The following is a 26,758-nucleotide window of genomic DNA, read 5'->3' as shown; positions in this document are numbered from 1 at the left end:
CCTCAGGGGACCATGGACAAAAGGAGGGAAATGGTTGCATTTATACACTAGTGTATATTAGATCATTTGCAGCACCTGTCGCTGCTACAGAGCACTAAGGCACACTGAGCAGGCGTGGGTGGCTACTCCAGCATCACCTGGGCCAGGGAAAACCCCTTTGATGACGTCAATATTACCCAGGGGAAGCTTCAAGGAGAGCCACACACACTGCACATGTGCAGAGCCGCAAACAGGAAGTAAAGCTGCAAATGCCATGTCTACTCCTGGCAAAAGAAAGGGCAAATCGCATTGGGAATCATACAAAGTGCATAGCACTATAGAGGGATAAGAATACATATAATTACATCATAATTACATCCAGTACTGTATACATAGAGCGTAAGGACATTATTCATGCATATAACAACATATTAAACAGTAAGACGCAGTCCAATGAACAATCTCATATAGACAATCAGGATATACTGTATTCCTTCCCAGCTCATTCTCCAATGCAGGCAGACCACCAGGTTAGTGACACAGAGAAATATTGCACCAAGAGCACAAACGTAGACAACTGTAGAAAAAAGAGGACACAAAGAATCCAGTTAAAAAAATATTTATAAAAACCATTATGTACAAAGCAGATTCAATCACAGGGGATCCGCAACCAAACAAATATTGCCCGTAATGGGGTATATGTCAAACGCAGACGAGACCTACTGGATTATAAATAGGAACTAAAGGTCTGCCTCTCATTCAAACCTCGAGGGGCCACTGTGTCGAGGAGAAATATCCAACGACATTCAACCCGTGCCAACACCTTATGAATATTACCACCCCTCAATCCAAGGTGTACACGGTCAATCCCCCTCACCTTAAAGCTTGAGGGGTCAGACCCGTGATGCACCCTAAAATGGCGGGGGATGGTCTTCAGGGAATCAACATCCTCAGGTTTCGCTTTTTTAGCCGCGATGATGTCCCTAGTATGCTCCCTCGTCCGGACCCGCAATTCACGACTAGTGAGTCCGACATATATTAAGTCGCAAGCGCACGTAGCGTAATAAATTACGCCCGTGCTACTGCAAGAAATATATTGCCGGATCTCGAATGTTTTGGAGCCGTCCGAGGAGGCAAAGGATGTTGCCCTGATGATGTTACCGTGACGGCACGCAATGCATGAGCCACATGGAAATGATCCACAGATAGAACGTCCCATCATAAATGGTGGTTTCTTTTGTGCCACATAGTGGCTGTGGACCAACATATCACGTAGGCTCCGGCCCCGACGTGCCGTCATGAGGGGTCGGTCTGGAAGCATATCTTTCAGCACAGGTTCCGTTTGTAGGACAGACCAGTGCTTAGTTAATATGCCACGAATATGATCCCATTGACGGTTGAATGAGGAGATAAAACGCACCTTCGGTTCAGCAGGCTTCGTCTTATCAGGATTGAAACGTAAAAGAAGTCGGTCTCTCGGAGCTACTTTAGCCCGACTATAGGCCTTTTTAATGGATCTGGAGCTGTACCCTCTCTCCCTGAATCTATCACGCATCTCACTGGCCCTACCCTCAAATGTATCCGTCTGAGCAAATCCGTTTCAAACGGATAAATTGCCCAGTAGGGATAGCATTGATGGTCGAATGCGGATGGCCAGAAGATGCGTGTAACAAAGCATTCACAGAGGAGGGTTTCCGATAGATGTCAGTGGTCAGAAGACCCTGATCATTAATGGAAATGCCAATGTCCAAAAAATCGACCCTAGTCGGATCAGCCTGATAAGTGAGGTAGATGTTATAAGAATTGGAGTTCAAGTGGCGCACAAAGCCCTCAAGCTCCGGGGCGCCCCCCCCCCAGATGACAAAGATGTCATCGATGAAGCGGAGCCAGCACTGCACATGGGAGCTGGCCGGCACGCCGTCGCCGAAAACCTCCCTCTCCCAGTATCCCAGGAAGAGGTTTGCGTACGACGGCGCGCAAGCCGCCCCCATCGCAGTGCCGCGCCGCTGGAGGAAGAACCGCTCACCGAAGGTGAAGGCGTTGTGCGTCAGTACGAACTCCAATAATTCCAGAATCAGGTGTTGTAATGGTGGTGCCCAATTGCTCATACCCAGGAAATACTCAACTGCCTGCAGGCCGTGCTCGTGACAGATATTCGTGTATAAGGTCTCGACATCCAGAGTCGCCAGCAAAATCCCACGCTCAACCGTCAAGCCATCAATCCTCCTAAGGACGTCCGAAGTGTCTCTGACATGGGAGGGCAGCGTCTCAACCAAAGGTTGGAGATAGAAATCGATAAATTTGCATACTGCATCGCATAGCCCTCCGATGCCAGAGACAATCGGACGTCCCGGGGGAACCCGAGGGTTTTTATGTATTTTAGGCAAGAGGTAGAACGTGGGTGTTACCGGCATATCTGGAAGGAGACCATCATACATCTTTTTAGTAATGGTACCTAAGGCAAGAGCATTCTCGAGTATGAGCATCAGCTGGGTGAGGAAAACACTAGTTGGATTAGAGGGCAGCATCTGGTAAAAGTCTGCATTTCTTAGTTGTTTATATACCTCCCGCTCGTACATGGCAGATGGCCAGACCACCACGTTACCCCCCTTATCCGCCGGTTTAATGATTACTCCCTCCATTTTCCTTAATTCCTCAAGGGCCCGTCGATGTTTAACAGAAAGGTTGTTATTTTTTACTCTCTTGGAGAGAGATCTCAAGTCACCCATAACTAGGTCATGGAAGACTTGGACCTGAGGGCACAGCGAAAATGGGGGGAACGTGGTGGAGCGCGGGTACAAACGTGTAGGAAAAATATTATCCAACTCACCAGATGCCTGTCCCTCCAATTCTTCAAGTATCCGCACAGCCTCCTCCTCCCTCTCCATGGTACAGGGATTCAGACTGGATCCTCTAGCGTGTATTTTATGGAGAACCACCTTTCTGAGGAACAGATTCAGGTCCTTAGCGACTGTAAAAAGATCAAAACTACAATCAGGTACAAAGGTTAAACCTAATTTTAGGACCTCAATCTGGTCATCAGACAGTTGGACCTGAGACAAGTTAATCACCTCCAGTTGGTTGGAATTGCCCTTCTTTGGAATTGCTCCCAAGGTAGATTTTCCAGGGGCTGGGGGTGTTTTATCGGGTCTATTTTTACCCGAAAAACCTCTCGTTACAGGTCTAGATGAAGCCTGAGCTGTAGAGCTTTCATCCTCCATTGAGGAGATGGAGGAGGCCGATACGGAGTTAGGGAGTCCGACAAAATGTCTCCTCCGGCGTGTTGTCCCCTTCCATCGATACACCTGCTGGTTTTTATAATCAGTAACGTCACGTTGATATTTTTTTGTTTTGGTAGAGACCAACTCCTTTTCCCATTTAACAAACTCCTTATTCAATGTCTCATGGAAATTCGATAACTCAGCGGGGGTGAGTTCCTTCGTGGTCCGGTCTTGTAACACAGAAATCTCCTCATCAATGGCACGGAGAGAGGCCTCATTGTTATTAATAAGAAGCCCCATAAAGGACCTGGAGCAAGCAGAAGCTGCTTCCTCCCAGTCCCTTTTAAACGTCTCATCCGTGACACTGAAAGAGGGAAAGACCTGTACCCTAAGCCCTCTAGGTATTAACCCCCGATCAACATAGCGCTGCATGAAGGCCTTGTTCCACCAGAGTCTCATTCTGCGGTTGAACAATGATTTGACTTGGTTGCAAAGCTCCCTATGATTTCTTGAATCCACTGAATTGTCCACTTCGCCCTCTGTGTCAAAAACCTGGTTCAATTGAGTTTGCCACGTGGATTCACGGGCTTTAAAGTCCATACTGCCTGGAAAAAGAACTGTGAAAAACACAGAGAGAGACAATTAGCAACAACCAGGACAGTTAAAGCAGACTTATATAAGGTAAAAGGCAACAACTTCAGGGACATATTGAAACAGCAGAAAAAAAGTCTTTAAATTTGCCTTATATTACATCATATCCCATGGCCCAAGAACCACCAACACCAAAGTAAGTTGCACATAGAAAAACTTTAATTGGTTGGGTCAAGCATATAAATATTACATGGGATATAAAAATTGTGACAAGTAAGAAGGTTAAATGACATATAAGAGCGAATAAAGAACCCCATGTGGGGCTGCATGGATCAAATTAGGTGCACACAAAAGGGTGTACTCCCAGCAGGGCCAGTGCAAGTGCCTTTTACTAACCTGGTGGTCTGCCTGCATTGGAGAATGAGCTGGGAAGGAATACAGTATATCCTGATTGTCTATATGAGATTGTTCATTGGACTGCGTCTTACTGTTTAATATGTTGTTATATGCATGAATAATGTCCTTACGCTCTATGTATACAGTACTGGATGTAATTATGATGTAATTATATGTATTCTTATCCCTCTATAGTGCTATGCACTTTGTATGATTCCCAATGCGATTTGCCCTTTCTTTTGCCAGGAGTAGACATGGCATTTGCAGCTTTACTTCCTGTTTGCGGCTCTGCACATGTGCAGTGTGTGTGGCTCTCCTTGAAGCTTCCCCTGGGTAATATTGACGTCATCAAAGGGGTTTTCCCTGGCCCAGGTGATGCTGGAGTAGCCACCCACGCCTGCTCAGTGTGCCTTAGTGCTCTGTAGCAGCGACAGGTGCTGCAAATGATCTAATATACACTAGTGTATAAATGCAACCATTTCCCTCCTTTTGTCCATGGTCCCCTGAGGAAGTCATCACGAAATACGTATTGGGACTTTTTTTCCCCTTGTGTGACTGCATGTGAGTGCTATAATTGGTGGAATATCCACCGGGCTATGTGTTTGGGTAATGTGCCTATGATTATGTACTAAGTGTTATCCTGTCATTACTGTGAACTTGGAAAGGCACTTACATTGGTTTTGCTGGGAATACTTCCCTGTCCGTTGGACCATGTGTTTGTGTAATGTGCCCATTGTCATTCACTAAAGTGTTACTCTGTCATTTGCTGTGAACCTGTTTATGATATAGGCACGTACACTGGCCCTGCTGGGAATATATCCCTGTCCATTGGACTAGATGCCTGGGCAGTGTGCCTATGTTCATATACTTAAGTGTTACTCTATCACTCACTGTGAACCTGTTTATTGCAATGGCATTTACACTGACCTTGCTGGGAACATATCCCTGTTCACCGGATGATGTGTGTGAGTAACATGCCTATTGTCATCTATTAAAGTGTTATTCTGTCACTGACTGTGAATTTATCTTTTGTATAGGCACTTACACTGGCTCTGCTGGGAATATATTCCTGTTCATTTATTTGTAATGTGCCTAGAGTTCTTGATTAGGTGAACCTGCGTTTTGTAAAAGGCACTTGCACTGGCCCTGCTGGGAGTACACCCTTTTTGTGTGCACCTAATTTGATCCATGCAGCCCCACATGGGGTTCTTTATTCGCTCTTATGTCATTTAACCTTCTTACTTGTCACAATTTTTATATCCCATGTAATATTTATATGCTTGACCCAACCAATTAAAGTTTTTCTATGTGCAACTTACTTTGGTGTTGGTGGTTCTTGGGCCATGGGATATGATGTAATATAAGGCAAATTTAAAGACTTTTTTTCTGCTGTTTCAATATGTCCCTGAAGTTGTTGCCTTTTACCTTATATAAGTCTGCTTTAACTGTCCTGGTTGTTGCTAATTGTCTCTCTCTGTGTTTTTTCACAGTTCTTTTTCCAGGCAGTATGGACTTTAAAGCCCGTGAATCCACGTGGCAAACTCAATTGAACCAGGTTTTTGACACAGAGGGCGAAGTGGACAATTCAGTGGATTCAAGAAATCATAGGGAGCTTTGCAACCAAGTCAAATCATTGTTCAACCGCAGAATGAGACTCTGGTGGAACAAGGCCTTCATGCAGCGCTATGTTGATCGGGGGTTAATACCTAGAGGGCTTAGGGTACAGGTCTTTCCCTCTTTCAGTGTCACGGATGAGACGTTTAAAAGGGACTGGGAGGAAGCAGCTTCTGCTTGCTCCAGGTCCTTTATGGGGCTTCTTATTAATAACAATGAGGCCTCTCTCCGTGCCATTGATGAGGAGATTTCTGTGTTACAAGACCGGACCACGAAGGAACTCACCCCCGCTGAGTTATCGAATTTCCATGAGACATTGAATAAGGAGTTTGTTAAATGGGAAAAGGAGTTGGTCTCTACCAAAACAAAAAAATATCAACGTGACGTTACTGATTATAAAAACCAGCAGGTGTATCGATGGAAGGGGACAACACGCCGGAGGAGACATTTTGTCGGACTCCCTAACTCCGTATCGGCCTCCTCCATCTCCTCAATGGAGGATGAAAGCTCTACAGCTCAGGCTTCATCTAGACCTGTAACGAGAGGTTTTTCGGGTAAAAATAGACCCGATAAAACACCCCCAGCCCCTGGAAAATCTACCTTGGGAGCAATTCCAAAGAAGGGCAATTCCAACCAACTGGAGGTGATTAACTTGTCTCAGGTCCAACTGTCTGATGACCAGATTGAGGTCCTAAAATTAGGTTTAACCTTTGTACCTGATTGTAGTTTTGATCTTTTTACAGTCGCTAAGGACCTGAATCTGTTCCTCAGAAAGGTGGTTCTCCATAAAATACACGCTAGAGGATCCAGTCTGAATCCCTGTACCATGGAGAGGGAGGAGGAGGCTGTGCGGATACTTGAAGAATTGGAGGGACAGGCATCTGGTGAGTTGGATAATATTTTTCCTACACGTTTGTACCCGCGCTCCACCACGTTCCCCCCATTTTCGCTGTGCCCTCAGGTCCAAGTCTTCCATGACCTAGTTATGGGTGACTTGAGATCTCTCTCCAAGAGAGTAAAAAATAACAACCTTTCTGTTAAACATCGACGGGCCCTTGAGGAATTAAGGAAAATGGAGGGAGTAATCATTAAACCGGCGGATAAGGGGGGTAACGTGGTGGTCTGGCCATCTGCCATGTACGAGCGGGAGGTATATAAACAACTAAGAAATGCAGACTTTTACCAGATGCTGCCCTCTAATCCAACTAGTGTTTTCCTCACCCAGCTGATGCTCATACTCGAGAATGCTCTTGCCTCAGGTACCATTACTAAAAAGATGTATGATGGTCTCCTTCCAGATATGCCGGTAACACCCACGTTCTACCTCTTGCCTAAAATACATAAAAACCCTCGGGTTCCCCCGGGACGTCCGATTGTCTCTGGCATCGGAGGGCTATGCGATGCAGTATGCAAATTTATCGATTTCTATCTCCAACCTTTGGTTGAGACGCTGCCCTCCCATGTCAGAGACACTTCGGACGTCCTTAGGAGGATTGATGGCTTGACGGTTGAGCGTGGGATTTTGCTGGCGACTCTGGATGTCGAGACCTTATACACGAATATCTGTCACGAGCACGGCCTGCAGGCAGTTGAGTATTTCCTGGGTATGAGCAATTGGGCACCACCATTACAACACCTGATTCTGGAATTATTGGAGTTCGTACTGACGCACAACGCCTTCACCTTCGGTGAGCGGTTCTTCCTCCAGCGGCGCGGCACTGCGATGGGGGCGGCTTGCGCGCCGTCGTACGCAAACCTCTTCCTGGGATACTGGGAGAGGGAGGTTTTCGGCGACGGCGTGCCGGCCAGCTCCCATGTGCAGTGCTGGCTCCGCTTCATCGATGACATCTTTGTCATCTGGGGGGGGGGCGCCCCGGAGCTTGAGGGCTTTGTGCGCCACTTGAACTCCAATTCTTATAACATCTACCTCACTTATCAGGCTGATCCGACTAGGGTCGATTTTTTGGACATTGGCATTTCCATTAATGATCAGGGTCTTCTGACCACTGACATCTATCGGAAACCCTCCTCTGTGAATGCTTTGTTACACGCATCTTCTGGCCATCCGCATTCGACCATCAATGCTATCCCTACTGGGCAATTTATCCGTTTGAAACGGATTTGCTCAGACGGATACATTTGAGGGTAGGGCCAGTGAGATGCGTGATAGATTCAGGGAGAGAGGGTACAGCTCCAGATCCATTAAAAAGGCCTATAGTCGGGCTAAAGTAGCTCCGAGAGACCGACTTCTTTTACGTTTCAATCCTGATAAGACGAAGCCTGCTGAACCGAAGGTGCGTTTTATCTCCTCATTCAACCGTCAATGGGATCATATTCGTGGCATATTAACTAAGCACTGGTCTGTCCTACAAACGGAACCTGTGCTGAAAGATATGCTTCCAGACCGACCCCTCATGACGGCACGTCGGGGCCGGAGCCTACGTGATATGTTGGTCCACAGCCACTATGTGGCACAAAAGAAACCACCATTTATGATGGGACGTTCTATCTGTGGATCATTTCCATGTGGCTCATGCATTGCGTGCCGTCACGGTAACATCATCAGGGCAACATCCTTTGCCTCCTCGGACGGCTCCAAAACATTCGAGATCCGGCAATATATTTCTTGCAGTAGCACGGGCGTAATTTATTACGCTACGTGCGCTTGCGACTTAATATATGTCGGACTCACTAGTCGTGAATTGCGGGTCCGGACGAGGGAGCATACTAGGGACATCATCGCGGCTAAAAAAGCGAAACCTGAGGATGTTGATTCCCTGAAGACCATCCCCCGCCATTTTAGGGTGCATCACGGGTCTGACCCCTCAAGCTTTAAGGTGAGGGGGATTGACCGTGTACACCTTGGATTGAGGGGTGGTAATATTCATAAGGTGTTGGCACGGGTTGAATGTCGTTGGATATTTCTCCTCGACACAGTGGCCCCTCGAGGTTTGAATGAGAGGCAGACCTTTAGTTCCTATTTATAATCCAGTAGGTCTCGTCTGCGTTTGACATATACCCCATTACGGGCAATATTTGTTTGGTTGCGGATCCCCTGTGATTGAATCTGCTTTGTACATAATGGTTTTTATAAATATTTTTTTAACTGGATTCTTTGTGTCCTCTTTTTTCTACAGTTGTCTACGTTTGTGCTCTTGGTGCAATATTTCTCTGTGTCACTAACCTGGTGGTCTGCCTGCATTGGAGAATGAGCTGGGAAGGAATACAGTATATCCTGATTGTCTATATGAGATTGTTCATTGGACTGCGTCTTACTGTTTAATATGTTGTTATATGCATGAATAATGTCCTTACGCTCTATGTATACAGTACTGGATGTAATTATGATGTAATTATATGTATTCTTATCCCTCTATAGTGCTATGCACTTTGTATGATTCCCAATGCGATTTGCCCTTTCTTTTGCCAGGAGTAGACATGGCATTTGCAGCTTTACTTCCTGTTTGCGGCTCTGCACATGTGCAGTGTGTGTGGCTCTCCTTGAAGCTTCCCCTGGGTAATATTGACGTCATCAAAGGGGTTTTCCCTGGCCCAGGTGATGCTGGAGTAGCCACCCACGCCTGCTCAGTGTGCCTTAGTGCTCTGTAGCAGCGACAGGTGCTGCAAATGATCTAATATACACTAGTGTATAAATGCAACCATTTCCCTCCTTTTGTCCATGGTCCCCTGAGGAAGTCATCACGAAATACGTATTGGGACTTTTTTTCCCCTTGTGTGACTGCATGTGAGTGCTATAATTGGTGGAATATCCACCGGGCTATGTGTTTGGGTAATGTGCCTATGATTATGTACTAAGTGTTATCCTGTCATTACTGTGAACTTGGAAAGGCACTTACATTGGTTTTGCTGGGAATACTTCCCTGTCCGTTGGACCATGTGTTTGTGTAATGTGCCCATTGTCATTCACTAAAGTGTTACTCTGTCATTTGCTGTGAACCTGTTTATGATATAGGCACGTACACTGGCCCTGCTGGGAATATATCCCTGTCCATTGGACTAGATGCCTGGGCAGTGTGCCTATGTTCATATACTTAAGTGTTACTCTATCACTCACTGTGAACCTGTTTATTGCAATGGCATTTACACTGACCTTGCTGGGAACATATCCCTGTTCACCGGATGATGTGTGTGAGTAACATGCCTATTGTCATCTATTAAAGTGTTATTCTGTCACTGACTGTGAATTTATCTTTTGTATAGGCACTTACACTGGCTCTGCTGGGAATATATTCCTGTTCATTTATTTGTAATGTGCCTAGAGTTCTTGATTAGGTGAACCTGCGTTTTGTAAAAGGCACTTGCACTGGCCCTGCTGGGAGTACACCCTTTTGTGTGCACCTAATTTGATCCATGCAGCCCCACATGGGGTTCTTTATTCGCTCTTATATGTCATTTAACCTTCTTACTTGTCACAATTTTTATATCCCATGTAATATTTATATGCTTGACCCAACCAATTAAAGTTTTTCTATGTGCAACTTACTTTGGTGTTGGTGGTTCTTGGGCCATGGGATATGATGTAATATAAGGCAAATTTAAAGACTTTTTTTCTGCTGTTTCAATATGTCCCTGAAGTTGTTGCCTTTTACCTTATATAAGTCTGCTTTAACTGTCCTGGTTGTTGCTAATTAGAACTACAAGGCTCAGCATACTCAGCATACTCCATCCAGGACTGTATGCAGAAGTTTTTTGTTGAAAAAATTATGTGGGCTTCGCCATATTTTTGTATGCTAGCCAGGTACAGCAGGTAGGTACGGCTGCCCCCAACCCCCAGTTGCCTATTTGTACCCAGCTGGGAACCAAAAATAAAGGGAAGCCCTTTTTTGATTATTTCATGAATTTCATGAAATAATTAGAAAACAAATGACGTAGGCTTCGCTCCATTTTTGTGTCCAGCCAGGTACATCTAGGCAGCTAGGGATTGGAATACGCAGCACAGGTTGGCCTGAGCTTTCTGGGCCCCACTGCTGCAAATTGCAGTCTGCAGCCGCCTCAGAAAATGGCACTTTCATAGAAGTGCCATCTTCTGGCGCTGTATCCAACTCTTCCAGCACCTGCCTGCTATACCTGGCTAGCATACAAATATATGGTGAAGCTCACGTCCTTTTTTTGTAGTTTTTTGGCCAAAAAATTAAGAAATGCTTCCCTGGATTTTCCATTGCCAGTGAAGGTAACACCAAGCAGTGGGGGTTAGCAGCCAGTAGCTGCTTGGATTACCCTTAGCTAGCAATACAAAAAATGCAGCGGGAGCCCATATATATTTTTTTTAATTATTTATTTAAATAACTAAAAACAAATAGGGCTTCCCTGTATTTTGATTGCTGGACATCACAGTGCTGTAAAAATAAATCTTTAAAAAAAATGACGTAGCGCTCCGCGGTATTTTTGATTCTCAGCGCAGATAAAGCAGACAGCTATGGGTTGCCACCCCCATCTGCCTGTCGTTACCTTGGTTGGCAATCAAAATACAGGGAAGCCCATTAATTTTTCTATTTAAAAAATAGTTAAAAAAAAATGACGTTGGGTCCCCCCATTTTTGATAGCCAGCTAGGGTAAAGCAGACGTCTGTAGCCTGAAAACCACAGCTGGCAGCTTTACCGTGGTTGGGGATCCAATGTGGAGGTCCCCCCAGGCTCTTTTTTTATAATTATTTTATAAATATTAATAATTACACAAAAAAAGTAGGGTCCCCTCCAAATTGGATCCCCAGCCAAGGTAAAGCGGACAGCTGTGGTCTGGTATTCTCAGGGTGGGAAGGTCCATAGTTATTGGGCCTTCACAGCCTAAAAATAGCAGGCCACAGGCACCCCAGACGCGGCGCATCCACTAGATGCGCCAATCCTGGCGCTTCACCCCAGCTCATCCCGTGCCCTGGTCCAGTGGCAAACGGGGTAATAAATCGGGTTGATACTAGCTGTAAAGTCATCTGAGATCAAGCCCAGCAGTTTGTGATGTCATGGCGTCTATTAGATACCCAACATCATAAACTGTCAGTACTAACAAAAACAAAAAATCGACAAAAGAAATTTATTTGAAAAAACAGTCCCCAAAACATTTCCTCTTTCACCAATTTATTGTAAGAAAAAAAATAAAGGGGTCCCACGACGACTCTGGACCGTCTAGAATATGGGGGGGAGACACTCAGGGAACGTATCCCCCATTTTCTAGGAGTGCGGACCCTTCATGTGAGGAGTGTGGGTGCAATGAATCTGCACTCACTCTCCCCGGGTCCACAGCAGCAGAGTCCATGTCGTAATGGTTGCTACCAAAGCTGCAATGCCCTGCTCATGAGGTAAGGGCATGCCTAATCAGGAGAACTACTGTAGAGGAAACTCTGCTCACTGGTATATAGGTGCTCAGAGGTAATAATAGATAAAATTAGTGAGTAACCTCGGCACTCTAAATCTCCCAGACTAAGTCAGTAAGTTACAACGGATAGTAATGCAAAATCACTCTTTCTTGGTCCGTATTAAGAAAAAAAAAATTTTCATAAGCATATATGTTTTTGTCCAAAACAAGTTACAAATGACGTTTCGGCCTGAGCCTTCGTCAGATTGGACTTATCTGCATGTAATCATGAAAAATGACAATAATCAGTATCACATAAGAGTGAGAGAACAATAACATAAACTCGAACAATGTAGAGGTACAATTGGGATGCAGCAAAAAAATTGCAACACAGCAAGAAATGAAACACATGATACAAATGTCATAATACAGTACAAGGACAATATAGTAATGACAAATATGGGGTCAGAGTAGGCTTAGACAGCTCTGGTACGAAAGAGATGTCAATCATAAAGTAACATGTGCAGTAGGTGTAGAGCTACACTATGCATGGCAGAGCTAATGGGTAGATCGACCATAGAAAAAGAACGGAGAAAAAGTGTAGAAAAAGTGTAGAAAAAGTGGAGAAGAAGTGAAGTGTTTGTTCATGCCAGATGGGAGATAAATAATTTTTTACCGGCGCTGTCATTTACTGTAACGTGATCATCGGTGTACGGTGTATACATGTGATCACGTGAGCGGGGACCGGAAAAACCGTCCTGAATCATGATCTCCAGGGTCTCAGCTAGCCCTGAAACCCCGGAGATTTTCTGACGCTGGGGGGCGTTATTCACTTATTTCTGCCTGCTGTTTATAAACGGCAGATCAGAATAAGGCTACATTAACACGACTGATCCATTTTTGTGGTCTGCAAAAAACAGTCCGTTTTTTTTCACGGGTGCATCCGTGTGGCATCCGTTTTCATTCCGTAGACGGTCCGTATGTCATCTGTTTGTCATCCGTGTGCCTTCTGTTTTTTTTGTGTACTGCAAAAAAACTGAATGAGGGTAAATGCATAAATTTACCCAGGATCCATAGCTTCATCCTACATGAGGCGGTCACATGTTCACTCCAGTGCCATTTTCTACTGCTTTTCACAGCGTAGAGCGCTCTGGTGATTTTCTTGTGCTTGTAGACTTCATATCAGTCTTTTCTGTCATTATAATGGCAGAAAGACACATAATGTCCCACTCTCCTGCATTTTGTAATTTTGCACCCTTTGGTGCCTTTCATGTGGCACTAAGGGGTGCTTAGCTTTGTATTTAGCCAAAAAAAATGAAAAAAAAAAATGACGTAGGGTTCCCCCTATTTTTGTAGCCAGCTAGGGTAAAGCAGATGGCTGCAGCCTGCAGACCACAGCTGGCAACCTCACCTTGGCTGGTAATCCAAAACTGAGGGCACCCCACGCTGTTATTTTAAATTAAATGAATAATTAAAAAAAAAACACGTAGGGGTCCCCCCCAAAATTGGATCACCAGCCAAGGTAAAGCAGACAGCTGGGGTCTGATATTCTCAGACTAAGGAGGTCCATGGTTATTGGACTCTCCCCAGCCTAAAAATAGCAGGCCGCAGCCGCCCCAGAAGTGGCGCATCCATTAGATGCGCCAATCCTGGTGCTTCGCCCCAGCTCATCCCGCGCCCTAGTGCGGTGGCAAATGGGGTAATATATGGGGTTAATACCAGATGTGTAATGTCACCTGGCATCAAGCCCTGGGGTTGGTGAGGTCAGGCGTCTATCAGATACCCGACATCACCAACCCAGTCAGTAATAAAAAAAAATAGACGACAAACACATTTTTATTTGAAAAAACACTCCCCAAAACATTCCCTCTTTAACCAATTTATTAAAAAGAAAAACAAATCCAGATCTGGTGTAATCCAAGGGGTTGCCATGACGATCCACACTGTCCCAGTCAATGAAGAGCAGGATGTTCCCCATTGGCTGGGAGAGCAGTGCAGTGACCTGAGCTAACATCAATGGGTCAGCCCAGGTCACTGTAGGGCATGACAAGTGCTGCTGTCAGCAAGGTACATTACCTGCGCTGATCTCCAGCACACTGACAGCCCCTGTCACTGAGTTCAATGACCGGCGCCTTCACACCAAGTATCGCGAGAGGCCCGTGACGTCACCACTAGTCAGTCTCGGGTCGGAAGCGAGAGGTGATGTGACAATCGGCGGCCATGGAGGACAGTGACAGCGCTGAGGTCGGGATGGCGGGACTTCATCACCGCAGGTAAGCTGAGCGGGACCATGTGTGTGTATGTGTGTGTGTGTGTGTGTGTGTGTACATGCCGTGGGCAGGGGGGGGTGGAGCGAGCTGAGCGGGGAAGTGTGGGCTTCCTGCACGTAACTAAGATAAACATCGGGTTGCTAACCAAAGCGCTTTGCTTGGATACCCGATGTTTATCTTGGTTACCAGCTTCTGGCAGGCTGCCAGCGATGGCTCCTGCACACTGTAGCTGTAAAAAGCCCTGCTTTTTGCTGCTAGAACCGTTCTCGAACGGATCTAGAACTATCGAACTTTTGCAAAAAGCTCGAGTTCTAGTTCGATCTCGAACAGCCCCCAAAATCACTCGAGCCTAGAACTGGAGAACCTCGAACCTAGAACCGCGCTCAACTCTAGTAACAAGCACCCAAACTCATAAAACTGAACTGGGGGTAACAGTAACAAGAGGTTCATAGCTTTGTCTGGCAGTGGTCTGCAGACAGGAGGGGCCTAAAAAAGGGTGTGGTGTCTTCCCATTGGTTGTAGCTGAATGATGGTACTTCATCTGTGAGATACCCACCACCTACATTCAGCCTGTGGTTCTGTATCTGTCAAGGTAACGCAACCCAGTGGGTGACCATAACCTGCGTCCACCTGCGCCGCAGGCATCGACTCCTTTCCCATCATCAGCACTATGCACGAAAGGAATACGTTGTCACCTGGCGACCGGAGTACAAATTGATTGAGTGGACTACGTTGGTGACTTAACAGCCGTGTGCGGCAATGATGCAAACCTGTCTGCGGCCCTTCGTCAGGGAAATGTGACACACGTGCCTTGTATGGCTCACGTGTTGAATCTGATTCTCCAGCAATTTTTAAAATACCATCCCGGCCTACATGGCCTTGTGCAGCGGGCACGCTGCTATGTGCACACTTTCATCCTTTGCACCCAGCAGCTCAACAACTTTCATCGCTCCTGAAGTCTTAGGGTCTGGCGGTTAAACGCCAGAAATGCGATGTTCCGACACGCAGGAATTGGAATCTGCACATGTTGCAGCGTCTGTGGCAGCACCGCAGAGCCCTGCTGAAATACGGTATGACGTATACCCTGGGCTAACTTGATCCAGAGGTGGTGCAGATCACGCTGCTGGAGTGGTGTCAGATCAAGGACCTATGCACCCTTCTACACAGTTTACAAATGTCGACGAAGATGTTTAGCACTTGTGATGCCATTCTCAGCGTGACAATTCTGGTCATCTACAAGATGGAGCACACTGTAAGCATTATTCGGAGTCAGGTGTTGGTCCAAGAGGAAGGGGAGGAAGTACAGGAGGAGTCATATGCAGAAGGGATAATAAGATGTACAAGGTCCATACGGTGAGCGGCACCTAGGCGGCAGTCATGGTGGGGGATAGGGATTAACAAGGGCGCATAGTATCAGCAAAAATTGTTGAGGAAGGTGCAGGAGCCCATGAAGAAATGGAGGACGAACTTGCGATGGGCATGGAAGACTCAGCAGATGAGTGAGAGCTTGCTCACATTTCGGTTGTGCGAGGTTGTGGGGAGAGGGCAGAGGAAGGAGGCACGATTCTCACCTCTCTGCCACCAACAAACCAAGGACTTGGTCCTCCTGGATGCACAAGACACATGAGCGCCTTCTTGCTGCACTACCTACAACATGACCCTCGGATTGTACGAATTCGAAGTAATGCTAACTACTGGGTTGCCACACTGTTAGATCCTCGGTACAAGACCAAATTTGGCTAAATAATTCCTGCCATGGAAAGGGACGCATGTATACAGGAGTATCTGCAGAAGGTGGTACAGATTCTTAGATCTGCTTTTATCAGTAAACACCAGTGCTGCACAGAGTGAATCTCAACGCTTTGTCATGGATAGGAGGAAATGGTCTTTTACTTGTCCATATCTGAGGGACAGAGGGCTGGCTGCTGTGCTGAGATGGCATTGAGTACGGTGTCCCTGCAGAGTTGCACTTTTGGTCATATACCAAATGAGTTGAAAAAGGACAGATGCTGGTGGAAAGGGGAACAGGTGTGTTGGAAAGGGGAAAAAAGTTTTTGTCCGTGGGTTTGTTGGTTAAGCAAAAGTAACATTTGATGAAGAAACACCATCTGTTACGGTGGGACTGGCAGATTTGGATAAGGTGGTATATACTATGTTACCGCTATATAAAGAAAATTAATAAGAAAAGAAAGAGAAAGGTATATATCCCCAGCTCCCAGATGGAAAAGGAGAGGTTGGCAACTGGAAGGTTAGGTGGAGGATACAGAGCTGTGTGGCTAGGAAACTAATAGCAGCCTGAACAGAGTTAGACGCCACTCGGATCTGGAGACTGAGAGCCCTGTTAGCGTCACAGGGTCCACACGCCCACCCAGCCCAGGAACTCCCTGTTAACATCACAGGGGCCATTCAGTACGCTGACCGTGTGCATTGGGGCCACACCTGTGGACAGCAGGCGCATCAGCAGCAGGCCTGTTAATGCCACTGGGCTGCACAAGCAGGACTTGTAGGACAGGAGCTGGTCTTAACCGTTCTGCGTTACCAACTGTGGTGGCGGCCTGCATCGACGCCCTATCCCTGCCTACCTCTGGCCTAAAGCCGCAATGGGTTCAACACAAGGAGGTGTGCTCTTTCGGAGCATAATAGAAGACTGCGCACCCCCTTGTTGGCTCCAGCCCGTTTTATAACCTGGGTCCGCCCCAAACCAGGGTGGACCACAATGCACCTCCTGGAGACAAAAGCAGAGTGACACGTCATGAGTGGCATAACTAGCGTCCTATTTGGAACCGCAACTTCAATAATGACCTCATGGCTGCCACGACACAAACACCTCACCAGTCATCATCTGACCATCAATAATGAGGTGACAAGTCATAGGGGCGGGCCTCTGCAAGCCATTTGGGAGTGGCCTGGCCACATCGTCAGGACACCTGATGCCCTGTGGTCTATATGGGCCCCCCACATCAGGGGCAGGGCCAAAGAGTTCATTACCGGACCTAGTCTCTGATGCAGTAAGTGCCTGAGCATGCTCAGTAGCATGAAATACAGTCTCTGAAAAAAGACTATCAGCTTTAGCATGGTGTCTAGGCACAAAACAGGACTTAGACACGGCACGGAATGCAAGTACCTGTGCAAAGAGGCTTTTCGCACTAAGTGTGGGAGCATGCGCTGTATCCCGAAATGAAGACTTAGTCTCAGGAATGGCACAGTCAGGCTGAGCATACTCACTAGGTGAAACACTGTAGTTAGGCTGCAGCTGGGGTAAATCGGCACACGCATGCGCACTAGCTGCCTCTCCACACTTACACGTGGAGGAGAAATTGCTCTTCGGGTGTGGACTTGGAGATGCTGTCTATGAACAGAAGGAAAAGATAAAGGAAGCCTCACTTTCTATCCCTCCGAATGATCAAATGCAGCAAGGAATTCCCTGAGTTTGCTATAAAATTAGCGTAGCGTGCATGAGGGTGTCATGCAGAGGTGCTGCACATAGATTTGCTCCAGTGGGGCACTAATGGAGTCCAACAGCCACTTCTTGTATGCCACTAAATGGCAGCATTTTTTGCTATCATTATAGCTTATTAAAAACAGAGCAGGAGGGTGTCATGCAGAGGTGCTGAACATAGATTTGCACCAGTGGGGCACTAATGGAGTCCAACAGCCACTTCTTGTATGCCACTAAATGGCAGCATTTTTTGCTATCATTATAGCTTATTAAAAACAGAGCAGGAGGGTGTCATGCAGAGGTGCTGAACATAGATTTGCACCAGTGGGGCACTAATGGAGTCCAACAGCCACTTCTTGTATGCCACTAAATGGCAGCATTTTTTGCTATCATTATAGCTTATTAAAAACAGAGCAGGAGGGTGTCATGCAGAGGTGCTGCACATAGATTTGCACCAGTGGGGCACTAATGGAGTCCAACAGCCACTTCTTGTATGCCACTAAATGGCAGCATTTTTTGCTATCATTATAGCTTATTAAAAACAGAGCAGGAGGGTGTCATGCAGAGGTGCTGCACATAGATTTGCACCAGTGAGGCACTAATGGAGTACAACAGCCACTTCTTGTATGCCACTAAGTTTACTCAATTTTTGGTATTATAATGTCTTAGTAAGTAACAATGAGTTTGAGTGTGCAATGCAGGCAGACGTGCTGCAAATATCTTTGCACTAGTGGGACGATACAGAAGTCCAACAGCCACGTTTAGGATGCCACTAAGTTCACTCAGTGTTTGCTAGTATAATGGCTTAGTAACAATGAGTTTGAGTGTGCAATGCAGGCAGACGTGCTGCAAATATCTTTGCACTTGTGGGACGATACAGAAGTCCAACAGCCACGTTTAGGATGCCACTAAGTTCACTCAGTGTTTGCTAGTATAATGGCTTAGTAACAATGAGTTTGAGTGTGCAATGCAGGCAGACGTGCTGCAAATATCTTTGCACTACTGGGGCAATACAGCAGTCCAACAGCCACGTTTAGGATGCCACTAAGTTCACTCAGTGTTTGCTAGTATAATGGCTTAGTAACAATGAGTTGGAGTGTGCAAAGGGCAGGAGGGTACAGTGGGAGGGTTGTGGGTCTCTGGGTAGAGGAAAGGAAGCCTGCCTTTCTATCCCTCCTAATGGGGAAATGCAGCGAGGAAATCCCTGACCTTAGCTACACAGACGCTGTCATCTTGTGTAGCTGTTAAACTCTGTTTTCACGGACCTGTCACCTATGGCTCTGACCCTGCCGGTATGAGCCCTTAAAAGGACTGATAGAAAGTGCTATCCCTAAGCTGTCTAGCGCTGTGTATGGAGCGTATACAGCGGTATTGGCGATAGGAGCTGCGCCAGTGATGTCTGACACCAAGGACGCAGAAGGCAGATAATGGTGTGCTGGAGGAAAATGTCCGGTTTTATAATGCAGGGACATGTGACATGGACATCCTATCACACATGCCGTTGCTTCTCTGGCTAAAAGTCCACTTAGCTGTGTGTGTGTCTGGGATTGGCTGACATGCTGGCCCGCCCCACAACACACGCGTGCTTAGGGAAGGAAGACAAGGAAAAAAAAAAAATGGCGATCGCCATTATACAAACAGCAGTGATCTGAATGCGCTGTTCCCGCCCACTATACACTGAAATGTCATAATGTGTGAGTCACAGAGTGACTTACACTATTACAGCGGAAAGCCAGCTAGGAATTAGCTGTTTTTTTTGCTGCTAGAACCGTTCTCGAACGTATCTAGAACTATCGAGCTTTAGCAAAAAGCTAGAGTTCTAGTTCGATCTAGAACAGCCCCCAAAATCACTCGAGCCGCAAACTGGAGAACCTCGAACCACGAACCGCGCTCAACTCTAATAATTGATTGTATTATGTCTAACTGAATCTGTGCCTTATTATTCTGGTATATGACCTTCTTTGGTCATTACTAGCAACTGAGGAAAGGGACATTTTGTATTGTGGGTCCCAGAAACACGTAGTGCCTTGTATCATATTTGTTCTTATTGAAAAAATAATATTTTTCTACATTTTTACTCCTCTGGTCTGCAGCGCCTCTGTTAAAGTCTTTTTTTATCCCTATTGAATTATATGACATAGTGACACACCATTTAAATATAATATATGCTCAAGCTGTCAGCAACATATTTTGTTATCAATATCTTCTCTTTATCAACACTTTATTTCATCAAACCCATATCTATGCTCAGCAGCTAATATGGATTGTGCCTCCTCAAGAGTGACAGTTCAGAAAATTTGACTTCATCTCTCTTTACTGACCCTGACTTTTTATAAATGTTCTATCAGTAAAAAAAAAAATGAAAAAAAAGATTTGTCACCATGAAAAGGAAACTAAAATGCCATTTAATACAGTATAGAAGTGAAGCATTAAGGGTAATTCTCCAATGAAACAAATTCATGCCACCGTCCATAGGTCTCTATCCTGACAACTGGCTGCAAGCCTATTGCATGCATCAAAGAAATAATTTGATTATCCGGTACTGCTCAGAGAATCAATTCATCTCATTGCACTTCTAATAACAAGAGAGCAAGACCCAGTGCCTGCTTGTGTTTTGTTGGAAATCCATGGAGTGATAAGCACAATCTAATTTCAGTGACTCCTGAAAGACTTATTACTGTTCCCCATAGGAGCACTTCGATTATTATGCTGTGAAAGTTTTAGATCTCTTCAGAAGCCTTAGTCCAGCAGTCTCCTTTTGAAATTTTGAATGTGCAGGGGCATAAATCAAGAAATTTATAGTCACTTCATTGGGGAAAAGTCAGCCTGAATTTGTCAGGATGTCAGGAATTTATTATTCAGTTATACAGAAGAAGCTTCTGCCATCGAGGGTGCTGGTCTCAGTAACACAACAATTCTATCATTGAGCACATAGCGGAAAGTCTCCTGCCGGTATCTAGATCTTCAATGGGAAGAAGTACAATGTCATCCAGTGTCTCCTAAGACTAAATAACATCTACATCTAACAACACAATCTGACAAGGTATTTGTAAATTGCGTAAAGCTGACACCATACGAAGAAAACAAACATTCCTTGTATGAGTCACTGTCTACATTTTCAGAAGTGGTCGGGTAACTAAATAAAAGATGAGCAAACAATCATTTTTTTGCACAATTAACATGAGTTATTTCTTCAGAAGATGTCAAATCTATCCCATGTTTTCATTGCCCTTCTTGCTGTGTTCCTTTATTATCCTATACATTTTATATTTTTCATGAACGATCAACAAGCAGTTTTTTTGTTATTCACAGATCTTTTTGTTTCTTTACTTTCTATGATTATTATTACTTCTAGCCTGTGTCAATGATGTTTATTAATACCTGGAAATCCAAATAGTATGAATAACATATTAACATATAAATTATTAATAATTGTTTGCTTTTGTTCATTTATCTACTTATCTAAGCAATAATGGAAGAACCTGCAGTCTCATGACGTAACCAAACACAGGAAGTGGTGGGGGACCAGCTGCCTAACTGCAAGGACGTCAGAATCCTAAGAAACTGCTGGTAAAATGCCAAATTGCTTTGATTTTTCTAATTGATACCCAAGGAAATTCTAATTAATAAAATTGGCTGTCTATATCATGTAACATACCAGGGTCTTTATTTAAAAGGGTATTTCAGTCTAACTAAACAAAGTTATTAATTCCTGTCCACTGGAAAGATGATAGCGTTAGATATCCCCCTATTCACCCTGGATCTGCCTTGTCCATAAAACTATGTCCAGAAAGAGTTGAATGGTACAGCAGGTTGCTCATGCACCCTACCATTCAATTTAAGTCTATTATTCTGAAGATACTTGAATATACAGTGAAGGAAATAATTTTTTGATCCCTTGCTGATTTTGTAAGTTTGCCCACTGACAAAGACATGAACAGTCTATAATTTTAAGAGTAGGTTAACACTAGTCCCAGAGAAGGGTCATTTAACATTTCTACCTTTGGAACCCAGAGACGGGTCGAATGACCTGAAGGATTTTAGCTAACATCCTATAATCACTGTCTTTTGTTCTGTAATTAAGGCCATTACTGTCGCACCACAGGAGGTTGTTGTTTTCCATTGAGTTTAGCCATTTAGTTTTTAGTTCGTTCTATTCAGTTTGGACTAAGTTTCATGTGTACTATTGATTTATGAAATAACATTTTAAACAATGTGTACACTTTAAGAAAATAAAAATATAGAATGAAAATGGTAAATCCACTTCTGTAAAGGGAATAGACAACGAAAGGGCACCTAAGTCATTAATGGCTATGCAATTCTGGCTTAGTAGCTGAAGCAACTGAAGTAACTGAAGAATTTACTTGAAGAACAAATTTGCATATTTATGCAAGTCAAAATTTGGGAAACATTTTGATTATCATTGTTGGAGGTTGTCCACAAGTAATCAGTTTTATAACCTCTAAAGATGTTGAATTGAGTAAATTTAATTTAAGTGCTATCTGTATTAGCTTCATCCACTTGCAGGATAGATAGATAGATAGATAGATAGATAGATAGATAGAGATTTTAGCAAACTTAACCGACTGTCATGGCAGCATCAGAATCTGTTCAGGCTACTCATTCTGACACTCCATCCGATAACTTCTCTGGTGTCTGTGATCCATGCAGGCAGACTCAGGCGTTGACCTGCAGAGTGGTAGTTGATAGGTTGGCTAGCAAGAGAGAATCTCTGCTAGTCTGCTTGTTAGTCTCCTTTGATCACATGCTGTGGGGGAGCCAATTGTATCTGCTCCTCTCCTATATATTCTAACTAGATCATTCCTTCTATACCAGCTATAGTTTATCTTAGCTGGTCTAGGGAGGTGTTGTCTAGACTATCTGGTGATTGTGGTACTTGTTGGTGAGTTTGGTTGATTCAAAATAGTAGATGCAGCACTGCAAAAGGAATGCAGAAAAGTGTGGACTTTAGTAGCCCAGTTGCAATGTTTCGGTTCAACATAACCTTTGCCATGATGACTGAATAGGAGAAAAAAGTATTTAAAAGCCACTCCACAAATGAATGCAGGTCCTGGTATGAGAGGGAGAATGCACGGAATGAAGTGCAGCTGGTTACCGGAAGGCACAATCCAAAGATTCAGTAGAAAAATCCAGCAATCCCAAACAATAAAATTTTCGAAGCTTTGTTTCACATGATTTATTTCACATGATTTATTTCACATGATTTTTAATCATGTGAAATAAAGCTTCAAAATGTTATCATTTGGGACTGCTGGATTGTTCTACTGAATCTTTGGGTAGAACCTTTGTCAAGCAAGCAATGGTGTAACAAAAGGATATAAATATATAACAGTATCTATTAGCTATTCAATTAATTCCTTCTTAATATTTTCATAAATATACAGACAAATTCTCAAGTGACATTCAATTACATAGAGATATTATTCACAAAAAATAATACGGGTATATGGTAGAGTATTATCAATTAAAGTTATGAATTGCAATATGGCAATAAAGTACTTGGTGCTGTAAATACAATCAATCGTTCACATGTGTGTTTCATAATTAGGGTAGAGGACTCACCTAACCCATAAAAGAAATTCATGCTTGTTAATTCAGTGCCGAAAAACAGCTTCTCTTTGGCTGGAATGTACATGTCACTGAGCATTCATATGAGTAGCAGTCATTTGTCAATAGAAAGAGAGCGCTTGCAACATACAAAGAGCGCTCATGTGCTCTAGAAATCCTAAACCTGCGAAAGCCATCTTAGAAGTGGAACACATTCCAATTTCCTTTATTTCTGTCTCCACACAGTATTTCTAAAAGGAAATGTCACAGACAGCTTCAAACTACATACTCTAAATACATAATAGCGATTGAGGGATGTTATCATTATAAAAAATTATTCATACAATATGTAAACACCAAAAAGTAATGTGGGCTTTCCTATCTCTAAGTACTGTACAGCCACAGACAGGGGATAATAAGGGATAGTCAAGGTCCTGTAAGATCACATCCTCTCCCCCATTCACCACAATTGGTGCATTGGATGCAGAAAGTGATAACCCACACTTCTTATCCCATTTCCTATTAAGTAGGCTTTGCTTGTACAGAAACATTTCTTAATCTCTGCTTTATGACATGAAGCATACTAAGCATACTCTTCATTGACCAGCACACCGTATTAAAAAATGTAAAACAATTGAAGAAAATATTTTATTTCAGTAAAAAAAGGTAATAAACATAATTAGAATAGTCATCTTCTTTATTGCTCCAAAGTAATCTGTGAAAAAAAACAAAATTAATTATTAAAATCATGTCTCAACTTCTTGAAGAAGAGGGAGTTTTTTTAAATTCCTTTCAAAAATATGGTTAAAAGCATTACACTACCAACATCTTATTCAGAGAGGTATACTTGAATATATGTAATTAAGAAAGGACATTTTAAGCTCAATGTTCAAACTATTTGGCTTTAGGCTATTTAATAGTGATGGGAAAGTGTGCTCGGCACTCCTCTGTACTCGATCAAGCATTAGGGTGTTCAAGATCCTTAATACTCGATTGAGTACTCTGGTCTCGGGCGTCATGCTTGAGCCCCCGCATCCTCCAATAATTCCGCTCTTATTCTGCATTTAGTGTAGAGTGAGCTTCTCGAGTAGGTATAGTGTATTAGAAGCATGTAGGCAGGGATTCTAGCCTTACACATAGTGTTACTGATGCCTACAAAATTGTATCTATTCTCTGATAATACTGCTCTTAGCTGCATTTAGTGAAGAGCAAGCTGATGGAGTAGGGATTGTGTATGACAGGCCTGTAGGCAATGATTCTAGCCTTAAACACCGTGATACCTAAAAAAACCTTCTATTCTCTAATAATACCACTCTTAGGTGCATTTAGTGTAGGGCAAGCTGCTGGAGTAGACATAGTGTATTAGAGGTAGGTAGGCAGGGATTCCAGCCTTACACTCTGTGTTGCTGATACCTAAAAAAATGTATCATATTTAAAAATAATCACATAAAAGAAGAAAAAATGTTCAGCTCACCGATCAGCTGTTCACCGATTCCTGCTAGGATCCTGTACAGGGAAAGATAGGGCTGCCTTGTAAATCCACATAAAGAAAGAAAAATCCAGCGCAGTTCCTCAGAATGAATTAAATTCCAATTTATTGGTAACAACCTTTAAAAATATTTCTCCGGTAAACAGCAGGTGAAAAATGACCACACAGTATAACATGGGACTACGCGTTTCAACGTGCTGTCTTCATTCATGTTCCAGTAAAACTGGTTCTGGGCAATTTTAATTGCCTGCTGAAAATTACGCAAACACATTGATAGGTATTGGTAGTTAACCGTGGGTGGCTGAAAAAATTGCTAGGGAACTATTTCAAAAGTTGTTGTTTTCAATTTAAATTGCCTGGTCAAAATTCTGCAAACAGAGTTATAGGTATTGTTACTTGAAAGTGTGCGGCCTAAAACAAATCGTAAGGAATTATCTAAAAAATGGTTCAACTTCTGGGTAACTTTAATTGCCTTCTGAAAATTATGCAAACACACTAATAGGTATTCGTATTTAGCCGTGCTTGGAGGAAAAAGTTGCTAGGGAACTATTTAAAAAGTTGTTCTTGTCAATTTAAACTGCCTGGTCAAAATTCTGCAAACAAAGTTATAGATATTGTTACTTCAAAGTGTGTGGCCTAAAACAGGCCAGGGCTCAACACAATCAGGCAGAGCTGAAATTAATCTGCATTGGAGAATGCAGTCACACAGATGCAGAGTTGTGGACCGCTATACAGGCCGAGTTTGACCAATGGTTGTCTCCACTGAACCCAGAGTCAGTGAAGGCCATGTGTAACAATGGTGCAAACCTGTTAGTGGCCCTATGCCTGGGTGACATCCCACATGTGCCTTGTATGGCTCATGCCCTGAACCTGGTTGTCCAGAAATTTCAAGCCCACTATTCCAAGCTTGATGCGCTGCTGCATAATGCACGGTCAGTGTATGCTCACTTCTCCCATTCGCACCTCACAACTAATCGACTTTCAACGCTACAAAGGAGTTTTGGACTACCAGCTAACCAGTTGATGTGCGATGTGCCGACACTGTGGAATTCCACTCTGTACATGTTGCAGCGACTGTGCCAGCAGCAGAAAGCCCTGGTGCACTATGCCATGATGCTTAACCTTGAACAATGCAGTATGGATGTGGGGTAAATCACGATTGCAGAGTGGGCACAGATGAAGGCCATCTACACCCTCCTGCACAGTTTCAAAATACCTTCAAAGATGGTTAGTACTGACGATGCCATCACCATCACTATTCTGCTCATCTACATGTTGGAGCGCACTTTGAATAGTGTGCTGGAGGAGGTGGTGGTGGTGGTCCTAGAGAAGGAACCAGAGGAGCATGAGGAAGGGATATCATTTCCTGGAAGGTCCAGACAGGTATCGGACAGGTGAGTGTCATGGGAGGGTAGAGTCCGTGGACCAAAGTGGGCTTATGGTAACAGACAAAGTGGTAGTGAAGGTGCAGGAATAAATGGACGAGGAAGAAGTGATGGGCGCAGAAAACTCTGGAGATAAAGAGATATTGATCCCATGTTTTTTGTCCACGGTTGGTGGGAAGGAATGGAGGAGGTAAACTTGAGCATTACCCCGGCACCAAAACAACATGGACTTGGACCGCAAGGAAGCATCCGAATCATGAGCGCCTTTTTACTTCACTATTTGCACCATGATGTCCGTATCATTAGTATTACAAATAGTGCTGACTACTGGGTAGCCACTCTGTTAGATCCACGGTACAAGAGTGAATTAGTAAGATACTTCAAACCCTGGAAAGATGATGGAGTATCGAAACAAGCTTGTAGACCATCTTAACATTACTTTTCCACAAGATAGCAGTGAGGCTCACAGCGAGAATCGCAGTTCTAGAATTGCAACC

This window comes from Anomaloglossus baeobatrachus, chromosome 6, assembly GCF_048569485.1.
Source record: "Anomaloglossus baeobatrachus isolate aAnoBae1 chromosome 6, aAnoBae1.hap1, whole genome shotgun sequence".
Lineage (NCBI taxonomy): Eukaryota > Metazoa > Chordata > Amphibia > Anura > Aromobatidae > Anomaloglossus > Anomaloglossus baeobatrachus.
Note: the sequence above shows the minus strand (reverse complement) of the source record.